This window comes from Pseudochaenichthys georgianus, chromosome 22 (genome assembly GCF_902827115.2).
Source record: "Pseudochaenichthys georgianus chromosome 22, fPseGeo1.2, whole genome shotgun sequence".
In the NCBI taxonomy this organism is placed as follows: Eukaryota; Metazoa; Chordata; class Actinopteri; order Perciformes; family Channichthyidae; genus Pseudochaenichthys; species Pseudochaenichthys georgianus.
Genome location: NC_047524.1, coordinates 27892372 through 27915453, shown reverse-complemented (window position 1 = coordinate 27915453; position 23082 = coordinate 27892372). Strand labels below are relative to the sequence as shown.

The following is a 23082-nucleotide window of genomic DNA, read 5'->3' as shown; positions in this document are numbered from 1 at the left end:
GAGTCGCTTTGGATAAAAGCGTCAGCTAAATGCAATGTAATGTAATGTGACTATGTTCAGGGATTAAAGGTCGAAGCCTTGAGTTTGGGGCCGTAGCCCTCTTTTTTTTTTAAACAGACATGACAGGGTCCAGTTAAGAACAAAAGAAGACAAAAGAAGACATTTTTCAGGTGAGCGAATTGTTACATTAAGCTTTCCTGAACTGAAAACAAACTGGGAAAAGTTGTAAGACAAAAGCACCCCCTGTGGCAATGATCTGTCAATCAAAAGGAACCCAAGCCGCATCACAATGGCTTCCCTTTCTAGTCCCTCAGGTACAAGTATAATATCTGAAGCCTGTTTCTGGATACAGTCCTCTTTGGGGTAATGCTTGACAAACCTATACCTTACCCCCCACAGCTGTTCCTGGAAAGCTGTGGTAGCTGTGTATTCTCCAAACGTTCTGATGTGTGATCATTTGTAATCTTCAATTTTGTCTGGTTCAGTTAATTCATTCTGATGTTTTCCATATGTGCCTCGTATGTGACCAGCTGCAATTAGCATGCAGCACATTGCGATAGCAACTGTAAAACCACATCACTAGCCACATTGTGCAAAATGCTCCAATTACCTCGATTTCTTTAGCCGCTATGATGCATTTAATGAACTCTCATTAAATCAGGCTCTGCAGCGGGATCAAATAAGGCGAATGAGGGATTACTCATTAGCCTGGCTTTCTGTGTTATTCGTGCAGTTTCGCCTAAAAATGTCACAGCTGATTTGTTTTGTTTTGAATTATCTGAATATTTAATAACGACACAAATATGGTCAGTATTCCTAACAGTGTGAGTTGGCACCGCAGAGGCATAATGGCTACAGGATAGAATTCAACTGCAATCAGGAGGACCCTCAGGGCACGTTTTTGAAAAACCTTGAATTTTAAAGTGCTTTTTTAAATGTTCTCTCACCAGGCTGAGTTGTATGCATGAGATAAAGTCATCATAATCTCCATATATAAGAACTCTAATAATAAGTCTCATCATTACCTGCAACCTTGAGTCGTTTTAATAACACTCAAAGAGATGCTTAGCTAATTAGGAGACACTTTTGGATGCTTGCACATTCTTATAATTAAGGTTAGGTACAGCAGTATCTTGAAATATTTATGTATATTCAAATCCCATGTTTTTCTGGTTAATGGCTGCCAATGACCTAATTAATGCTTATAAGAAACAAGACCTACAACTATGCTTTTTCACATACAGAGGCAACCTGTATGATAGATGCACCTGGCTGACGTAAGTGCTCACCCCGAATGCAACTCAAATGCAAGGGTCATATTTTATATTATATACTTCAGATTAATTTCGACCCATTTTATGAACCCTCTTCATCTTAAGAGGTGTCTCCCTAAAGCATACTCCTGGATATGAAGGTAAATAAATATACTAAAACACGACAGTAAACACAAACTACCCCTTGTGCCAATTTGACCATAAACTTATAATCATTTAAAAGGTTTGCTGAGGTAAAAGAGTACCAAACAAATGGACCAGTCATCTGATTCGGTCAAGCTTTGACATATTTGATTAACAATGGCATTATGCTCATTTGAAATAGATATGAAACTTAAAAATCATTTTGTAGCCCAAAAGTGTTTGGTCTTTGTATTTTGTATAGTTACATTAAACACTTGTTTTAGTGAATGTAAAGCCTGAACAACAGTTGGTCCCTGCTGGTGTTTATTAGGTCAAGTGTTAGCTCAGTGAATGGATAGGGACATGGAGTGAAGCCAGTATTGTTTCCCTGAACGTTTTGGAACAATTACATGCTCTAAATGTTATTTCGAAAAAGCCATTACAACCCACTAAGGGAAAATGAATGTGTAGGTTATAGAGGCAATGGAGGAATTCCTGGATTGAGGCTTTATGTCGTTGCTGAGTCGGTGCTTTCCTGGCCACTCATCTGTGTGCAACAGGATGTCAGCCAATAAGACCTGCTGCTGTCTGCAATAGCCATAACAGCTAATCAATGGCTGGATCCATGGTGACAGAGGGCTAAAGCTTCAGCGGCTTATGTTGATACTGACAGTGCTCCCATCTTTAGCTTTTAGAGTTATGACACAAACATGGGCAGAGTATGGGATGTTATGGATCAGAATACTGTCGCACCTAATCAAATGGTCGGGATTCAAAAGGTTGACAACTGCAAGTGTTCATTACATGAACAGTCAATACTCGTGAGATTCATCATGTTGTGATGACAGGTTAGGGATGATGAGAATGTTCTGAGGGGAAGTGGTCACCCACCAATCGGATGGTCGCGGTTTTCCAGTCTCTGCAGTCGACAACATGTCCTTGGGCAAACCCCATCACCGTAACCCATTTTTCTAGCAATGTTCAAGTGTCCATGGTGTGTGTGAATGCTATGGTGCATTAATAAAGGGAAAAAAGCGAATAATTATCATGGTGTGATTATATGTAAAGTCAATGTAACGACCATGATAAACCCGTGCCAAGCAATGCGGACAATGAAGAGTTAAACATTTTTGTATTCTCAACAACAATGTTGCATCCCACTATCTTGTGAAAGCCAATCAGCAGTGAGAATGTCCGCCTGTCGTCAACAACGTTGTGAATTAGAAAAAAACTAATCATTAGCCATTGTGCGCAATGGCAATCCGTGTATCTACCGTCCATTTGTTTTTCTTTATTAAACAAGTAACAGAAGAGCATCTGAGAGGCCTTTTTGCTTTGTGGTCGTTGGAGCGAGGGGCGGGGCGAAACTCACGGAAGTGATTTCAAAACAAAAGCACTCGTGTGCTTGGAATGGTGATAATATTATAAACAAGGTGAATTTAACGAAAACAGCCAAGACACATTTTGAGCCCAGAAAATGAATGTTATTAAGGGCTGTAAATATAATAAGCCTATGTCTAAAAGGGACAACATTGTTAGGAGATTTAAACTATACTGCGATTCTGCACTGCGGTCAGCCGTCTCTCGCGTTTGTTTTTTCAAATCAGCAGCTCTTCATTTTTTCCCCTGCTATATTCAATGAGTGATACAAACATTCTTTACCACAAGTTCTTAATAAAACGGACACTCTTGGACTCGGTACTAGTTTTATTTCTACCAGAAATAAAATGGAGTACTTTTACTGTGTACTTTGTGAGTAATCCTCTGTCAGGGGTATACTGGAGGTATACTGTGTAGTATACCTCAACAATGGAATTATGATCAGTAGAAATGGCCATGGGACCTTTAAGGTTTAAAAACAGGCATTTTTACTGTATGTGTTTGGAGAAATAACACAATCAATGGCCCAGAATTATACTTTATAAACTATGAATCTTGTGGTGCTTGAAAGAATACACACTGGATATATGCCTTGTTATATGTCACTAGTTATTTAAACAAACCACTATCTGAGGATAACAAGCGACCATAAAACGCCCTTCATCTAGAGAGCCATTGAAGCCCATGAAGAATCCTTCCACAAATCTTTTCATCTGCTGTTTTAATTAAGTTGCCACGTGTTTTCAAATTTCAAGTTAAGGCACTATCTGTGCAGAACATTACAAATATTCTTCATTTGCAGTATTTTATTTTGAAAGTGTTCAGAAAGACTGCATCAATGATATGCTATATATCTATATAATATCAATATTGTTATTAACTTCAACCAAAGTCAATTTAAATAGCGGGCAAAAATAGGTTAATTGCCATGGATGTGGTGTTTGATATAGTTTACGTTCAATTTCAACTATTTTAGGCAGAAAAACGTATAGACTAAACCTTTTTTAATAATTTACTATTTAGAAAGGTTTTTGTGAGAAATAATTTCGAAAGTAAACTTTTCTTCCTTTTGTATTTAAATTTGAAATGTTTGCACACAACATTATTAATTTATACATTTTTATCAATTATTTTTTTGAATTATGAATCCATTTATTTGATTGTATTTCCTTGAGGCTGGGGAAGATATCCAGCATATAGTTCAACATGCAAATGTTCTAATACAAGTAAGTATAAGTATAACATGGAAAAGTAAATAAAATAAGTTTAGTAGGAGGATGTGGATTTATTTTTCTCTCACCTTGTAATTACACAATCAAACAATCTATAATTTAGCTCTGGCCTTCACTCACAAAAAAACATTTAGTTGAATTGGACACATTTTTCGAAGCTCTATTGACTGACATGCAATGACTGGGACTGATGGAAGAATCTGAGAGAAATGAACTGGAGCAGAGAAATAATCATATATTAAAAGACAGCAGCTTCATAAGAGGCCAACAGGGTGTGTCAGTGTGCTGAAGGAAAGACCAGCTATCCAGGACAGACTCTAAAGACTTTCCAAGGGGTACAAATGCTGCTGCCGGAGTACTGACTGGAAGTATTGCTGATATCATGTCTACCATCCTCATAAAATACTCTGTCCAACAATTTCAGTCTCATGAAGAAAGTTTTTTTTGACGCTTATTCAAAATAGCAGAGAAACATGCATTCTTCTTCTCAGGAGGGGACATTGACAGAGGAGTACTGGAAAAGTACACAGTAAGTACTTCATAGTACTTGTGGGGGTAGTTTCACTAGTAGGCCTACTGAGTCCAACAGGATCAACCTCACAAAGAACTAATGGCAACACAAAAGAATTCCCTCATCAAACTTAGCAGAAGTGGCTTGATGTTGTTCTCAGCAGGGGACTTTGACAGAGGATTTCTCAATAAATACAAAGTAAAAGTACTTCAATGTATTGTTAGTAGTAGGCTAACTAATACAAAGTCAAACAGTATCAATTTCATTAAGAACTAATGGTAAAATTATATTTGTATCATTCATCAAAGATAGCAGAAAAACATGCATTATGTACTTTGGAGGGGACTGATAGAGGATTACTCACAAAGTACACAGTAAAAGTACTTCATTTTATTTCTGGTAGAAGTCAAACTAGTACCGAGTCCAACAGAGTCAGTTTCCTTAAGAACTTGTGGTAAAACATATTTGTATCACTCGTCAAATATAGCAGGAATGAAGAGCAGCTGATTTGAAAAAACAAACTCGAGAGACGGCTGAGTGACCGCAGTGCAGAATCGCTGTATATTTTAAATCTCCTAACAATGTTGTCCATTTTAGACAGAGGCTTACATTTACAGCGCTTAATAACGTCAATTTTCTGGGCTCAATCTGTGTCGTGGCCGTTTTCGTTGTGATCGCTAAATTCACCTTGTTTCCTTTGTTTATAATATTATCACCGCTTTTGTTTTGAAATCACTTCCGTGAGTTTCGCCCCGCCCCTCGCTCCAAGGACCATTGGACCATTTAGTAAGGTAAAAAGCAAAAAGCAAAACGGCCTCTCAAACGCTCTTCCGTTTAGCTGTTTAATAAAGAAAAACAATTGGACGGTAGATACACGGTTTATTAATGGCACACAAAGCTCACAGTTCCCGATATATTTGTACAAAAACGGGAAATAAATCGTTGTTTATCAATGTATGTGTCTATTCTATTTGTGTCTATACTGTATGACATAAAAGAACAGCTACAATGGTAGCTTAGCCTAGCCTGATCATCCTCTCTCCAATCAGAAAACAGGCATTTTAAAAGTGTTTTGCCGGCCATCATGCAGATCTTGCCAAAGCATTAGTTCATTTTATTAAACGGTATTCTACTTTTATTGAAAAACTGTTTTAGAATTTTATTTTCAGCCTTCAAACTAAAACATAATTTAGAAAATATATAAAGTCTGCCTCCTTAAAACATTATTTATTTTTCCAGTAACATGTAAAGCATTAGAGTTTGCCTTCCTGTTCACATTGACCAATCAGATCACTTCTCTAGAATAAGACTGGAAAAAGTTAGCAAACTAATAGTAAAGTTTTCCTCAACTTAACGAAACACATAAAGCCTCAATTAACTCTTCGATAATAACTATTGTATCTTCAAAAAAACAAGACAAAACAATTATAAATCTTTTAGTATTGAACTTATTTTAACTGGATGGCTTTCATGACAGCATGTCTGTTTAAGGTATTTATAAGAACCTAACTTAATTTAAATAGATAGAATATTGTATTTGCCGTTGTTAATGCATAGTAGTACACAGTTAAGTTTAATATTCAATTCTGAAAATAACTCCATGGAATACTTTTTGAATATTTTATATTTGTGGAGAGCATGACATGTTGGATTCATTTCGGCTAAATGTTCCAATAAAGAAAACAGTAAGGTGAAGGAAAGAAGATATAGACATTGAGACAAGGCAATCAGCAGAAGAAGACAGACAGGAAGTTACACTTTCTTAACAAATATGTTTGGCATAGTTAGTGATGGGGTTGGTGCTTCCTCACAACAGTACATCAGACCTTATCTTGAACTGGTCACTGGATGTCTACCTTTCTGATTCTGATCCCTGATCCAAATCGCACTATGGGGATTTCTCTCCCCAGCCTTCCAATTATTTCAGTCTAACCTCCGTTTCCAACACGGTCCCCAGATGATCCGACAATCAATGCGCTGATCAGCACCATGGAAGCCTGCAGTTTTAGTGGCTTAAGTGTGTCAAGAGCATCGGCCAGTGACCGCTCGCGACACGGCGCTTGTTAAGGACAAGCTCCTTGTTATAGTCTTATAAAAGGTAGGTTAGAATGATTTTAGGTTTTAGAAGCAAGGATGTGTGGTTTAACACATCTCTTGTGATCTATTTGTGGAACCAAGACACCATGGCAAAGATGTCTCACCACAAAAACAGGAGCACATTCTTGTAAGAAAAAGTATGTGCTACTTTAAATTCAGTCATTATTGGCTTATTGGAGTCGTTTGCGCCATAAATGTGCCTATAGAAACTCCATATGTGCGTACATAATTCAAAGGGATAGTCTTGCTACATATTTCACACGTTTAATTGATTTATTGAAATACCATCTGTGAATTCCAATTAAGGTTTTGTGGTTTATGTCGATAATATGTAGGTCTGTCACGATAGGTATTGACTTGGTGTATGGACCTCCTTCATTTTAAATTAACTCCATATTGTGCCCAGCTTCCAGGTGGACTTTGAGCAGAATGAGAGCACTACTATTTTCACATATAATATATATATATATAAAAATAAAAAAAAGTTCAATAAACACAATAAGTTTAAGTAAAGATGTGCAATAAAATGATAAACAAAAATAAATAAATTGTAATAAACATATTTGTAGGAAAAAGAGGTTGAAGTAAATATGTATAGAAAAATAGAAAAAATATGTATATATATTGATGTAGTTACTTTGCTCTTTCTGTTAAAAAAATTCCTAAACATTGATTAACCAGTTTTTGACTGGATTGACAATATATTGCCTGTTAAGGAATGGATATACCTCTGTGTCAAATGGTTAAAATGGACACATTATATTATATATAATGTATATTGTGCCTCTACTCTGTGACATATGTACATGCTAATTTTGAAAAGCTCTTTATTTCTCTCATACTGCCTGTGCTGCAGCACCTCTTTTCACCCTCTGTCAGAAACCAGAGCCCAGTCTGCTCTGATTGGTTAGCTAGTCTGCTCTATGGTGATCGGTCAACCGCTTGGAGATGTCCTGCCCCCTAGCCTATCATTTACAATGTGTTGGAGCACTGGCCAATAGAAGCGCATATGTTACAGAGTGATGTCACTATGTTACGGAAGTAGAAAAGGAGAAAAAGTTGTAGGGAGCATTTCATTTATTGATTTTGTTGTGTTTTTATTTTTTTATTAGGACATTTCCCAATAAAATGTTTTAACATTCCGATTTCAATGTCTGAATATGTTTGCTTTAAAAGTGTTTATTTCATTATTTTATTATAAATATATAAGTGGCATACAATGATCTTAAAATGACAATAATATTGTTTATCGTGTTTTTTTCTGTGACACTTAATCGTCCAACAGAAGTAGTTATTGTGGCATGCTTTACATTATCCTAAACTTCTCAATTCAAGTCATTAATGGGACTGCACTGTTGACTGTACTAACACTTTAACAGTTTATACAACCAATGCTAAACTCATTTCTTTAAGCCATACCCACTATTTTAGAGCATCATTCCCTACAGATAGGCAATAGCCTGCATAAATAGAGCTGTAAGATGAATACTGAAAGGCCCCAATCTCTGCGCACAGTCAAGACATATATAGTGGCTGTTGATCACCAGTGCTATCAAACCCCACATACATGTTGTCCCTTCATACGTTGGCACTGTAAAACAATGAAAAATAGCTTTTATTGGTCCCAGAAGCTCTTAACCCAAACAAAGTGGTATTCCAGGATTGATGGTATAATTAAATCAAGACCAAACTGTAAAATAGAAAAAAACTACAGGAGCTTCTTTGGGCTTTAAATAGCGGTCGATTGCTCACGTTTATGATCGCTCAGCTAACAAATTAATAGTGATTTCAGTACACTGCAATAAGGGGCCATACCGTCAGCCACCTGACAAGCAGTCAATGACTTTAACAGCTTTTAAGAGTTAATCAATAAATGGATTGTCAGCAGCAGGAGCCTCAAGGTTAGATTACGCCAGTTTATTGTCATCACCAATCTCTCTGTGCTGCTGTGGTAACTCTGCTAACATGTTGCAAGCTGTGTTTACCTTCAACACGGCCACTACGGATACATTCATATTAAAGTCACCTATTGTGTAAAATCCACTTTTTCATGTTTTATACATACACATGTGTCCCTCGTTAAGAGATTCTGAAAGTTTCAGGAAATAATATTTGCTCTCTTTTTGTCCTGATCCATTTATATAAAAACCTGCCAGATTTTGGTCACTTTATGATGTCATAACCATTTTTTGGCTTGTGTAACCATTAGCCAATCACCAACCAAGGTAGGGGCGCCGCCCCACCTCTTGCCAGATACAAAATAAATAAAAATATTAAATAAAAAAAGATATATTTAAAAAAAATATATATTTTATATTTTAATTTTTAATGAACATACAATTAGTATCACAAAAATGTATAATCTACAATACAATCTCGTTTAAAATTGTGTTACGATGTCTAAAGTTACTGATAAGTCACCTGTTTCCTGCCTGGCCTTGCCCATGGCATTAGTTTATCATTACGGGGCAGAGCCCCCGAGCGAAACAGCAGCAACCAGCAGGTTGCAAAAGTCTCAATAGTAAACTGCATAGATATATATAAACACTAGATGGCTCATGGGAGATTTTCCAGCGTAGCTGACCGGCCGCCATCTTGCTACAGTCAACAGTTACTCTGATTCGCGTTATGGTAGCTGTTGTAAGGTGAGTGATCTGCACAAAAATACTCTTAACTCACTGAAATCTTGACTGATTTACAAACGGTTTGGTTTATTATAAACATGATTAGCATGGCTATGATACAGGATGCTTGGAAATGTTGAAATTGCAGCTTTTCTTTGTGTATGTGGTTGTATTTATTAGCTGGCTAATAACAAGAGGCTGTCAGTGAGACCTAGTATTACAAAGTTGACCCAGCAACTTTACACCAGTGGGAGAGGCAGAACTGATATTTCTTTTCAACACAACTTAAGTTACACATGATTTCTTCCAAGTGGTTTGGCTTGTTAAAAACATCTTGCATTATGATACAGGAATTTGCTGGCTTTGTGTTTACAGAAGTACCTGACTATGCCGGACTTTTGTGCAGCCTACGGATGCTCTAATCACAGCAGTCTGGAAACAAGAACACGTGGGATCACCTTTCACGTGTAAGATATGACAATATTATGACTAAAATTAGGATAATCGTTAATTACTTAGTGGATGTATGTACATTACAAGTCTTGCTACACAGGATCAGTGGGGCTATGTGAGATAATAGTATTGCAAGATTGTTGTTGACCCAGCCTCTTTAGAATATGTTGCTACCATTTCTTTACACAATTATTTAATGTTTCTATTGGACACCTTTTTTATTACTCTTAGTGTGGTTGTCTTATTCTTAAAGTAGGCTATACATAAATGAATACATGCCAAAAATATGATAATTTCGGTGTGTATTTTTGTCCTACCCTTAATGTTAAAGGAAAGAAGGGAGGAACATATTGACAATAATTTATATATCTAGCTACCTTTCTCATGTTTTTAAGGTTTCCCAAAACCAAAGAGAGGAGGAGGCAGTGGGAACTCGCCCTAAGAAGGGACGGTTTTGTTTCCTGTGACAGGACACTGCTATGCAGTGAGCACTTCAGGAGTGAGGAATTTGACCGGACAGGAGACGCAGCACTATGTTCCCCACATATGTTTATGTTTGCTCAGTCTAATAAACCCATAACATGGTTGTGAAAGAATACCAAAGCTGAGGCTGGACGATGATTGATTGTTGGTGTGCCATGTGTCACCGTGTGTCTTTTTGGTTTTGTGTTATACTGTATTTTATTGTGTGCAGCTGGTCCTTATCTCCAAGACACATTTAAAACAAATAACCTTGAAGTCCCATCTCTCCCCACCTGCTCCTGCTTCCTACATCCCCTCCACACCACACCAAGTTGTTCTTCTTAATAATAATAATACATTTATTTTGGGGGGCCGCCTTTCATAACACATAGGATAGTTTATGTTTAAATTGTTCCCTATATTGCATAGGGGCAATATAGGGAACAATTTAAACAGTGGATTTTGTGATATATCAGCCGGGGTGAGACAAGACAAACCACAAATGGACTACAGAAGGACACAAAAGGACACATGGTACAGTTTATATTATTCTTGGTCTTTTTTCAATAACATATTTCAAAGGTTCTGGATTTGTTTACAAATCTAGAAACTAAATACAAAACTAGGATGATATGAAGATCTCATGTCAAAAATAATTGTGATAAATTAGACAGAACTGGCCTGTCTGTGAGCACATTTTATGTTGGTTTGGTTCTTCTGATAAAGGTGTGAATATCTAAATAATATACCAACATATGCTATTGTCATTAGTTGTGTCCCTGTTCTTAAAGCTAAGGCATTGCTAAATTAACAACTCTTGGCTTACAGAGTGGTAACATGAGAACGATGTTTATATATGTTTATATATGTTTATAAATGTATTTTAATTTTATAATTAATTTTAAATATTAACAATATAATAAAATAAATGGAAATATATACACTGGCAAATATTTAATATAAATACCTTGTGTGTGTGTGTGTGTAGCTATTGCTTTATCTGATTAATGTTATTTTAATATGAAAGTCCATGATTATAAGTATGCAGTATCATAACTACATCTTTGATGTTTATAAAAAACCAAACCGTTTGAAAATTGAACAAGCTATGGTTATTTAAACAGTAAACCATAATGTTATGAATGAGAGCACTGCCTGTAGCAAGATGGCGGCCAAGTGGCAACGTCGGTCTCCATTGGCCAGCAGCGCGGGTGAGTCATCTAGTGTTTATATATATCTATGGTAAACTGTGCTGCCGAAACATAATTTCAGCCAATCAGCGCCGTCAAATATTTTGGTCACGTGGGCGCTCACGTTGGCGCCCATGTTGCTTACGTGCGTTGACGTGATTTGTTTTTTAGACTCGTGAGTAACCAAGGTGACGCAGTATTTGGATGAGAATGGTGTGCAGGTGGAGTCGCCGGAGCCTCGGTCCGCCCAAGAGCTACTCTCCAATCCTTTTGAAAGGAGAAGTTTGGGAGATAAATTGATACTTAAAGACCTTGGACCGGACCAACCCGATTTGTATATATCACAGCAGGCTCGTGAAAAAGACAAAACGTATCAACAAGGCTTCTCACATGGCTAGCTGGATGCAAACAGGTAAATGCTATCTTTTGTTTCACATGCTTGCTCTTCAAACAGCCGGGGACAGATACGATCTGTTCAGAAACTAGACAAAAGTTAAACAAGTACAAACCACAGACTGTCTGTGTCATGGAGAATACAGTCGCTGGTTTATTTATGTCTGTAGGCCGTTGTTGTGAGTGTGTACGGTCGGAGCATATATAGCGTTAGCTTAGCCAAGCTCCATTCAGGGAACAAGCATTCTAAAAGGTTTTTCGCCTGCCGTCTGTCTGCAGACTTGTCAAAGCATTAATTCATGGTTTTTACTAACCGGTATCAGTATGTTGTTACGTCGGCATCATTTAGAAACGTGTATTACAATTTAATCACGGTAAAATATGTTCATGTTGTTGTAGCTCCCGAGCCAGCGCGTCTTGTTTGAATGATGCGAGTAAACACAGCTGACAGCTGCGGTGAAACTCGAGCGACTAGAGCGATGCGATAGGAGCGTTTAGAGCGAAGCGAATATTCGCATCGCGTCCGGTCTGAACGCAGCATTAAAGCGAGCTCCACGCTGCACTGGAAACGCGCCATTACATCACCAGAAGTCCTAATTTAAGGGGTCATTTGTCCCAAAAAAAAATGTTTTACTCACTCTATCAATAGCCCCACCAAAAATATTTTCCACCAGCCGCCACTGGGGATGGCTTTGTAATCCCCGGAAGTCAACACACGCTCTGGTCCCAGCTGTGTGTGTCACTTTTTGGTTCAAAATAACTATTGCTTTGGTAAAACTTAAAAGATATGTGTCAAGTGGTTCCAATCAATTTTAAGAGTTTAGTCAACTTTTGCATTTTTTGAGTTGGTGAAATGTACTTTTTTTAGTTTTCCTCTACTCAAGAATGTGTTACTTTGCTAAAACTTAAAAAATATGTGTCAAGCGGTTCCAAGCAATTATAGGAGTTGGGTAAACTTACTAATGTGATTTTTTATGCAGGTGAAAAGATGAGTTGAGCCTACAATTAAAAGCCAATATATTAAGTGTAACCAATGCAAATAACAATCTGCTAAGAACCACATAAGACAAGAATAAATAAAGTAAATTATAAAACACAATTGAGTTGCCGGAACCTGTATACGACAAACTCTTCCTGATTTCAATCCAACCCTTTAAATATTTAATAGTATCGAAACATTGCAGATTAAACAAATATATTAAAAAGGGAACGTTATGGACATGTATGGACATTTTATTAAAATTTGGTTTTCATAAAACAGTAACAAGTTTGTTTAAAAGCACAACACATTAACATAGATGGAGACACATGGTTATTACTTGATGGTTATAACTGCATCTGGCTCTTGGGCAATGTATAACTTTTACATTACATTACATTACATTTAGCTGACGCTTTTATCCAAAGCGACTCACAATAAGTGCGTTCGACCAGGAAGACACAACCTTGAAGAAAACAGAATCATATAAGTACATCAGGTTTCATAGAGCCAAGTATTTCAAGTGCTACTCAACTGGCTATAGATAAGCCAGTCCTTTATTAGTATATAAGTGCAGTTCTTTGTTAGTAATTCTATCGCTCGAACTTAATGCCGTGCATCAATTAAAATCCGTCTTGAAATCATAACGAGACAGTTTGCATTAGCTGTTAACAACGGTAACAAAGGTGCTATTCACATGCATTACAAGGGGTTTAAGCCATCAAAAAAAAGGCTGGTTTGCAAGAAATTGAACCACATGGTCATGATATTGATATAGTTCATAAAATGTCCAAATACTTATTTTTAACCCCACCTCATGCTCAGAGATTTATATAAAGTGCCACATGGGTCCTAGAATAAATAAGAACAGATGATTATTTTAACATTTATCTTGATAAGTGAGAGCGCAGGCCAGTCTACATGAATGCAGAGCAAGGCACGTTTCTGTCCAAAGGTTCCATGACGGAGTCGATAATGTTTTAAAATATCACTTTGAGTGGTGACACTAGTGCTGCATAGTTTACATCTCCATCTAGAATGTAAACTTAACACGTCTTGAATTAACCTCTGAAACAACAACTTTAGTCTGACACACTCAAGGGCTTACCTAATGTGAACCTGTTAAAGGTGACATGTCGTGCTTTTCCGGTTATTGCCAGTCCCCTTGTGTGTTATGAAGGTTTTTATGCATGTAAACGGTCTGTAGAGTCAAAAACCTCAAAGTACACCCTGTAGGGAGTAAAACTCTAAAACAGAAAATACCTCCCCAAAACGCCTCGTTGGAGATACGTCACTGTCCATTTGATTCTTCCGGGTACATCATGATGTCATGTCGGAACGAAATGGACCAATCCGTGGAGCCGTTACGTTACGTCCGTGGAGCCGTTACGTTAAGCCCCCGCTGATTGGTCCAAATTGACCAATCCACGGACTTCCTCACACTCAGTGCAGGCAGCTCTGCTGATCTCTCCTCCCCGGCTGCAGGCTGATAACAGACAGTTGGGATCGCGGCGAAATTCTCTCTGCAGACCCATTCTCACAGCGTTCATCAACCTTTTTCTTACTCAATATCAAGCCACACTTATTGTTTTTACTTCGGCTGTGACTTTGTGTGTGCTCAGGGTGAGTTTGGCTGTGTTTCGCTGTGTTTCGCTAAACAAGGAAATCACACCTCCACGGAGCTTAGCGCGATTCACAACGTCCTGACTGGTCCCGACCAATCGGAGCACACTGGGCTCACAGGGAGGGGGGAGGGGGGGGGGCAAGAGCTGCAACGAGCCGCAACGAGCCGTTTAGTGGAGAGAGTGAATACACATACTTTACAGAGATGCTGTTTGAGAAACCAATGTGAGTTTGGAAAATTGCACAGTATAAATCTATTCTAGTAGACCTCAACAATGGAATTATGATCAGTGGAAATGGCCATGACATGTGACCTTTAAGAATGAGTATCTTGTAACTTTCTTTTAATTGCATGATAAAGTGAAGTTAACATGGTTAAATTATAAAATATATTATTCCAAAATATTAACAAATATGACAAACCTTGAGCAGGTCTACCTTCATGTCCCTCCTTGATCTCATGTATGGCACGATAATGCCTTAGCATGGAAGAAGTATTGTTATTGTAACCCAGTTCCCTGGAGCACAATAAACACTTCACCTTTGAATGAAATAGTAAAAAAATGAATGAAACCATACAAAATCTAACATAATACATCTGTTGTAATATACTATGTATGCAACCTACCTTATTGGGAGAAATCAAACCAAAGTGTTCCCACACAGGGGAAGTCCTTCTCTTCTTTGCTGGCTCCATTCTAACGAGTTGCAAAAATATCGTACAACCAAAACTGGCAAACGACAAGTGTTCTCCTCTATCACAAGGTTCACACATCTTGAATCGAATCCCATGGGTTTTTATCTGTCAGAAGCACGAGTCCAGATCTGAAGTGCTTCCTGAAGCAGTCACGTGGTATCGACAGGCAGCGAGGCTTCGTTTGTCATCGATGACGTCACTGGCCCGAAACGATACAAGCCTCGATACAGGCTTCACAAAAAGCTTCGGGGATTACTCGACACACGCTCTGAAGCCTCGGCGCAATACGTAACATCACTAATAATAACAACTCGATGCTGTAACTGCAGACTATGAGTTTAAATTGGGTACAAATCTAAGATTGTAGAAAGATAATTCATTGCTCACAGTAAAACAAACGGCGAAATACATACAGAGGAATTAATATCAAATAGGCGCATTAGTGACTTACTCTTACATAACCGCTGGGTTATAAAGTAGTAGGGAATAGTTTTAGGGGAGGTATTTTACCGTACAACATGCACGGAAGGAGAGCCTCTGAGGCCCGCGGCCGCATGACGGAGCACTGCCAACGCTTACGCCCCGTCCACACAGCGGCGTGCGTTGAAGCTTGCCGGTGAGCTTGTCTGAAACTCGACCAACAACCAATCACATTAATCTCCCGCCCCTGACACACAAGCAGCGGTTTGATTGGCTAGAGCTTGTACTGGCATATGATTCGATTGGCTGACGCTTCTGCCGAGGCTTCAAAAGTTGAACATTGCTCAACTTTTGCAGCGAGCCACGCCATCAAAGCTCCGCTTCGCTTCCCACAATGTAGTTTGGCGAAAAGTGACGTCACCCCATTCAAAGTGAATGGTGAAGCTTTCAACGCACGCCGCTGTGTGGACGGGCCGTAACGGCCTCTACACACGGCGGCTTGCGTTGACGCTTGCCGGCAGGCATGTCTGAAGCTACACCAACAACCAATCACCTGAATCTCCCGCCCCAGACACACAAGCAGCGGTTTGATTGGCTAGAGCTTGTACTGGCATATGATTCGATCGGCTGACGCTTCCGTCGAAGCTTCAAAAGTAGAACATTGCTTTTGAAGCGAGCAACGCGAGCAAAGCTATGCTTTGCTTCCACAATGCAGTTCGGCGAAGCGTGATGTCACCCCATTCAAAGTGAATGGGCAGAAGCGTTGAAGCGTCCACGCACGCCCCATGAGGACGGGCCGTTACAGCGGCACAGTTTGCGGAGTTGATTCTTAATACGTACTCTTAACTTAACCACTTTTAACAGAATTGTGTCGGTAGGTACTTGATGCAAACTTTGCCCAACACCATTTGCGCGAAAAAATAGACTACATGAGCATGACAGGGCTGAGTCTAACTTTAACAGCAGTAATGGCTCTGACATGTCGATGTTTCGTTCAAAACAGTAAATACAAGAAAAGTAAATAACACTTGCTAGCAAAAAAGCAGTAATTAATAACTCAGGAGGTATGCTTACTTGTTTTACGATGGTTTGAAGAGGGTCCAACGCAATCACGTGTCCAACTGCTGAAAAATCGCTGCAAAGAGGAACAGGAAGTCTCACACCGGTTGACGTTGACAAAAGCATTTTTATAAACTTTTCCAAAACGTATTTATAAGAAAGTTCAGAAAATGTGATATTAATTTACAAATTAATGAGTTCTTAAAACATGTTCTCATTGTTGCTTAAAGGTGGGTTATGTAATTTATTTCAGAAACACTTTTTGTTATATTCCATGGAATGCTCTTAACATCCCGATAGCAATGAATATATTAAATGCTTTGACAATAAATACATTACAAAATGTCATCTGTGGAAGCCGTAGTACTGTAAAAAGCACGACCAATCATCTGAGCCGGTGTCAGTACCAGATGTGTTCGGGCTACCAGATATGTTCGGGTGTATTTCCGTCGCACCCGTCATCCGTCATATCCGTCTACTCACCTCCCTCTGCTCCCTCTGCTCTGCTGCCACACACCGGCCGTCTGCGGAACTGCAGCCGGAGGAACTCGGTACAGCTTGTTATGTGTGTGTCTTGTGCACATAAATAATGTTTCTAATTATTTACAATTAAAAAATATATATATTCTGCGTTACTTTAGCCAACACTTTTATAAGGTCACTAGATTATATAATTACGAAATGTGTAGAAAGAATACATATATTTCAGGTTGTTATTTTGTCATTGTTTAATGTTTTATTTACCTTTTAGTATTTTTATATAGTATCTGAACTTTGGAGAGGAGTTGGGAGACACACGACACATCAAATAACATCTACAGATCAAGACGAAGCGAATGGAAGTACTTCTAGCGTGAACATGTTTGTGAAAACGTGTGCAAAGTCTCCGAAAATCCTAAAAATAAGCTCATATTTGAATTCCCCATAAAAAAACACTTCAGTAAAAACAAGGCCCCACTGATCATCTGCTCCCTGATCTCTCTGCGAAGTGAAAGTACTTATTGCCTGAGATCGCATGCTGTGGTTTTATTAAATGTGCCAAGTGCTAGGACTGTCTTATGGAAGAAAGCTTTTAGATGTGCAGCTCCACTAACTGGGAACAGTCTGCAAAAAGAATGGAAAATTACCAAGCTAGTACCACTACATGTTTTTAAAGCTCGGTTGGATGCTACAACATCAGATGCTGTTGGCACCTGTACATGTGGTTAAATATGTTGTTCTGTTGTTTATGTTTTTATGTCTTCATGTGGAACCTACTGCTGCAGGTCTCCCTTGAAAAATACATCATTGATATCAATGGGATTTTACCTGGATAAATAAAGGTATTGAATTGAATGTCCAATGAAAACATATCCAAGTGTAACAAACATCCAGTATTAACCTTACTGTTTTTTACTAACAGTAACCAACTAATAATTTTCATAAAGTGCATATTTATTCCAAACTCACAATATATATATATATATATATGTAATAAAACAATGCACAATGGTACACAGTATCCAAACTCTTTAGGCACTGGTCAGAGACATTCATGTAAAGCAGATACTGAATCCAATACTGCAGAGATCAAATGTTTCCTTGTCTGAACGGAGACACCTAATTTTTAAAACAACATTTTCAGTGTATGATTTGAAAGATAAGTTCCGATCAATAATAAAACCTAGATATGTGTGTGTAGTGACCCTTTCAATGTAAATGTCAGTCCCTTGAACAGTACAAATGTTGGGGAGAAAAGAAGTTAACTTTTTGCCATTTGAGAATATCATGAGTTTGGAGTTGTCTGCATTTAATACTAACTTGAGTTGAGATAAATGGGATGGAATAACATCAAAGGCAAAACATAAACAACAGAACAACATATCTATCCACATGTACAGGTACCAACAGCATCTGATTGTGTAGCATCCAACCAAGCTTTAAAAACATGTAGTGGTACTAGCTTGGTAATTTTCCATTCTTTTTGCAGACTGTTCCATGTCAGTGGAGCTGCACATCTAAAAGCTTTCTTCCATAAGACAGTCCTAGCACTTGGCACATTTAATAAAACCACAGCATGCGATCTCAGGCAATAAGTACTTTCACTTCGCAGAGAGATCAGGGAGCAGATGATCAGTGGGGCCTTGTTTTTACTGAATGATGTGTTTTGTTATGGGGAATTCAAATATGAGCTTATTTTTAGGATTTTCGGAGACTTTGCACACGTTTTCACAAACATGTTCACGCTAGGAGTATTCCCATTCGCTTCGTCTTGATCTGTAGATGTGATTTGATGTGTCGTGTGTCTCCCAACTGTGGAAATTGATGTGAGATATTGTACCAAAGAAGTGTGTTACATTTGAAATGGCAGAAAGTCTTGTTGCAATTTCCAGACATTAAAAGAGGTCCCTTTGACTTTCTCTGGTAATTATCAATAGTAGCAGTTAAGTGAATACTGTTCAAGCAATACCTGTGTTTGTGTTTTATAGTGATTTCTCTGTTTTATCCTAAAATGGCGATAGACAAAGGGCTGTTAAGAGTAAACTGGGTTTTATTGCTATGTGGGGGATGTGGAGGTATGCAAGACAGGGTGATTGGTGGGGAGAATATATTCTGTTTAGGATCTCAAGCAGGCCATGTTTCAGAGAAGTCTGTATATCTTGAATAAGTATATGTGTGAGTTTATACATTCCTGTGTGTTAATAGTTGAAGGAACAAAAGTACATTTTTCCTCTACCATATAGAGAGGTTTTTTATAGATTCCTGAAACAATGTTCCCTTTTTCTCAAAAATAGATTAGCGCAATAGTCTTTTTGTTTGACTTTTTACCTGTTTATCAAAAGAGTGTTTTAAGCTATTTGTGAAGAAGGAAGATGCAGAATTAATGGTGATTTTGAGTTTTGAGTGTAAAGATTATCCCTGAGAATGTTTTCTGGGTTAAACCATCGATAGGCTTTGCAAATGGGGAGGGACATTTCCCCTGATTTTTAATGAGGTGCATCCTGCAGGCCTTCCCAACACCTGTGGCTTTCAAAGCTGCACGCGCTAATTCCCTGTGAGACAGCGTGTTGGTATCTCCCAAATGAAACTCCACCCCTTTGTTGGTTTTGGGACGTGCAACGTGTTGTTTCATCCTCTCTCCGCGCGCCGCCCGGACCGGGAGGTCGGGGCAGCCTGTGAACAAGGCCAGGAGTAGGCATACTCCTGACATTACTCATATGATGGCTTTGTATGGTAATGTATTATATGGTATTGCATTATTACCGTTTATGATTAAAACAGATTTTTGTTTAACCCTCGTCCTGGTTGTTTTGAGTGTTTCTTCTTTTAAAGCAAGCTCATTAGGAACGGCGCGGAGAAAAGTAGTCCCAAAACTCCTTCACAACTCCTCTCCAAAGTTCAGATACTATATACAAATACTAAAAGATAAATAAAACATGAAACATAATGACAAAATAACAACCTGAAAGATATGTATTCTATCTACACAAACTTATCTCGTGCCCTCGTTGGTCATGTGTGTGATCCGTCCCCCTGCCCGATCAGTACTGCGCATGTGCGAGATGGTCCGGAAGTCCGGACGGCAACCCAAGATGGACACTTGACACAGTGGCTTTTAGCAAAGCTCAAAAAGAAAACTCGAGAGAGATGAGTTATTGTTATTACAACGTGACTTCACTATTATTTAACAACTCTTTTCATGGGGTTCTTTTATTTGGGGTCAAGTACATTGTCAGAATAAGTGAGAAATGGATTTAACTTCTGTTAGACAGCTATCATACTGAATACATATTTACTGTGAATGTATGCAAACATGTATGGCATATGGCTGTCTAACAGAAGTTAAATTCCTTCCTCACTTATTCTGACAATGTACTTAACCCCAAATAAAAGAACCCAATAAAAAGAGTTGTTAAATAATAGTGAAGTCACGTTGTACCAACAATAACTCATCTCTCTCGAGTTTTCCTTTTGAGCTTTGCTAAAAGCCACTGTGTCAATTGTCCATCTTGGGTTGCCGTCCGGACTTGTCCAATATGGCGGACCATCCCGCACATGCGCAGTACCGATCGGGCAGGGGGACGGATCGGGTAGTGACAATGTGCGCGTTCGTGTGTGTTGGAGGAGGGGCTCTGTAAGGAAGTGGCAGATTTGTTCCGGTTGTGTATTTTCAAATTCTAGCGCACTCGAGCTGGTTTCTCCAAAATTACCTACCCCACCTTTAAGTGTTACTTATTTAAATGAAAAAAAGCGAATTTAGGGCAAGTAAATTACCTAAATCTTTTTTAGTTTTGTTGACTTCACCATCGGATTTTTCCAGGAGGAGGAGATTTCCATGCCATGCAGGGTCTTTGGGGATGAGGATGATGATCGCCTCCTTCTGGTCCACACAACAAAGTAGCAGAGACTCCGGTCTGTGATGTGCAGCTGCCCTTGGACTGGTGCCAGTATGGGTGATATATGACCCACCCTCCTCACGGAGACAGAAGGATGGTAACTGGACTGCCTCCGCGATGGTCATGTTCATGTCACCAAAATCCTTGAATCTACACACAGCAAATAAACTCAAATGACACAACGAGATGTAAAAGGAGATCACACATACAGTATAGACTATACTGTATAGTCGATATAAAACTGGCCGCTTCAATCTGAAGAGCAACTAAAACAAAACACGGGAGTGTACCTTGTTCTTGTGAACACTAATGTTATCCACAGCATACACAGAGACCACGAAGTTCTTAAGGAGAAAACTAGTTACTGAAACAAAACACGTTAGTGTACCTTGTTAGCTACTGTTAGCTAGCTGACATTAACGTTACACATTGCACTCATAGTACTCACCGAAACCTTGTAAAGCCGGTCCCGCATGCTGGCTCTTACAGAACCGACTAACTCCCCTTTCGTGTATGTACAGCTCTCAACGTGTCCAGACTTGTAGTGATTTTTACCTCATTTTATACTGTTCGCCTCATTCTGAAAGAAACAGGTGAAATTTGCTAACGTGACGGCCGTCTTTGTGATGGTGACGCGTATTGTGCGAGACCAGAGACCTGTAGTTCACTGAGCGGTTTCACACAAAAAAATGTGTAACTTCACAGTTTTACGACACATTTTAATTTTTTTGACTTGCAAAATATTCTTTTAAATTGACAAACATCATATGTGTCATTCGTGGCACAATTCAAACGGGATCAAAAGATAACTTTTCTCTCTCCATTGACTTCAATGTATAATTTTCAGCTTCCGGGGTCCCATGGAGGCTCCCGGAAAGGGAGGGACTTCGCCTCTCTATACCCATTTGGAGGCGCATTGATCTGTTGTTAATTCCAAAGCTACACATTGTAATTAACTAAAAAAAACTATTCCATGTCTCTTTTAAGCCATACAATACTGCCCTGATGATGAAGCTCATTCACTAACTTTATGGAATAATTCATATCTGCTCCTCCTCTTCTTTATGTTCAACATTCTGTATAACAGCAGAGAGAGAAAGAGAGACAGAGTTATTATTTCAGACTTCATCCTCTTTCACACAGAGAAACGCCTTTTATAAAGCCAGAGAAGATATGGTTGAGAAAATGCAATCTCGGCAGTGGCTATATATCTGGTTTTACGGAAGTGTACAGTTCCAAATGGGCCAGATAAAGCCGCACTTGCTCCCCGATTTCGCGCGCTCTAGTTTTATCGACGGTGCGCGGAGTGAATGACAAACAGGGACTGCAAGGAAAAGGCTCGAGCACTCTGTCTGGCAAACGATACGCACATTAATATTATTATCTATCTTCAAATAGCTTTTTTGTAGTTTTTAGTGCAATTTGAGCCCATGCACAGGCCAGCTAAATGATTGTGGACTGCCACAGAGTGCAGTACAGAGAGGGCTTTCAGCAACTTCCACGCAGCAACCTTAAAGTTTCGTCAAGTGACACAGCATTACCAAGGCGCAGTCCGGAAATAAGATGAGTTTTGCTTCAAAATAAAAGCATGGGTACATAAGGTGTTTTTTGAGTTTGAAGCAGTGTGATGATAAATTAGAGGTTTGGGTTTGGAAATGCACACTTACTTTTTTCTCTCCCTGTAGTGCTGTCTATTTTCTTTAGTTTGTATTGAGTATGGTTATGGTTTATATATATGGTTATTTGATCAATGGTTTTAATTTTCATAAGCGTTATCATCGGCCAGGTACTGCGATAAGGAGTTAACCCTTAAGCATTATCTAAACGTTTTCCTTAACTGACCTCTGGTATATTTCCACTTCCATTAGATATTTTAGTCTTTTTTCAGTGCATATTCTTCAATATAAGTACAATTGCACACATTTCCACAGATCATTTACACATGACCTGGAGATTTTGGAGACCCCAAAAGTGCAGTCCAGTTGACAGTTTAGTGTGTAATTAATTAGTGCATACATAATGCATGATAGAGGCCAGACATATCATGTGCAGATCATGGATACGTGATATAGTGAACAATAGATGGGTTTTATTTTGAAAACCCCATCAGGAAGTTGTACTCATGCTGTCAAACCTGACAGATGTCATGTCATGCCCGCTGCGCGAAATGGATTAACGGTGCGGGAGAA

General features: G+C 38.7%; 1 long non-coding RNA gene across 1 annotated transcript; it reads left to right on the top strand.

Annotated features, from left to right (window-relative positions):
- The first annotated feature begins 9180 nt into the window (after positions 1-9180).
- LOC139436077 (uncharacterized) lies at positions 9181-10695 on the top strand. The gene is made up of 3 exons (XR_011645288.1): positions 9181-9262; positions 9617-9708; positions 10090-10695. It is a non-coding gene; the product is annotated as an uncharacterized lncRNA (long non-coding RNA).
- Positions 10696-23082: the final 12387 nt, after the last annotated feature.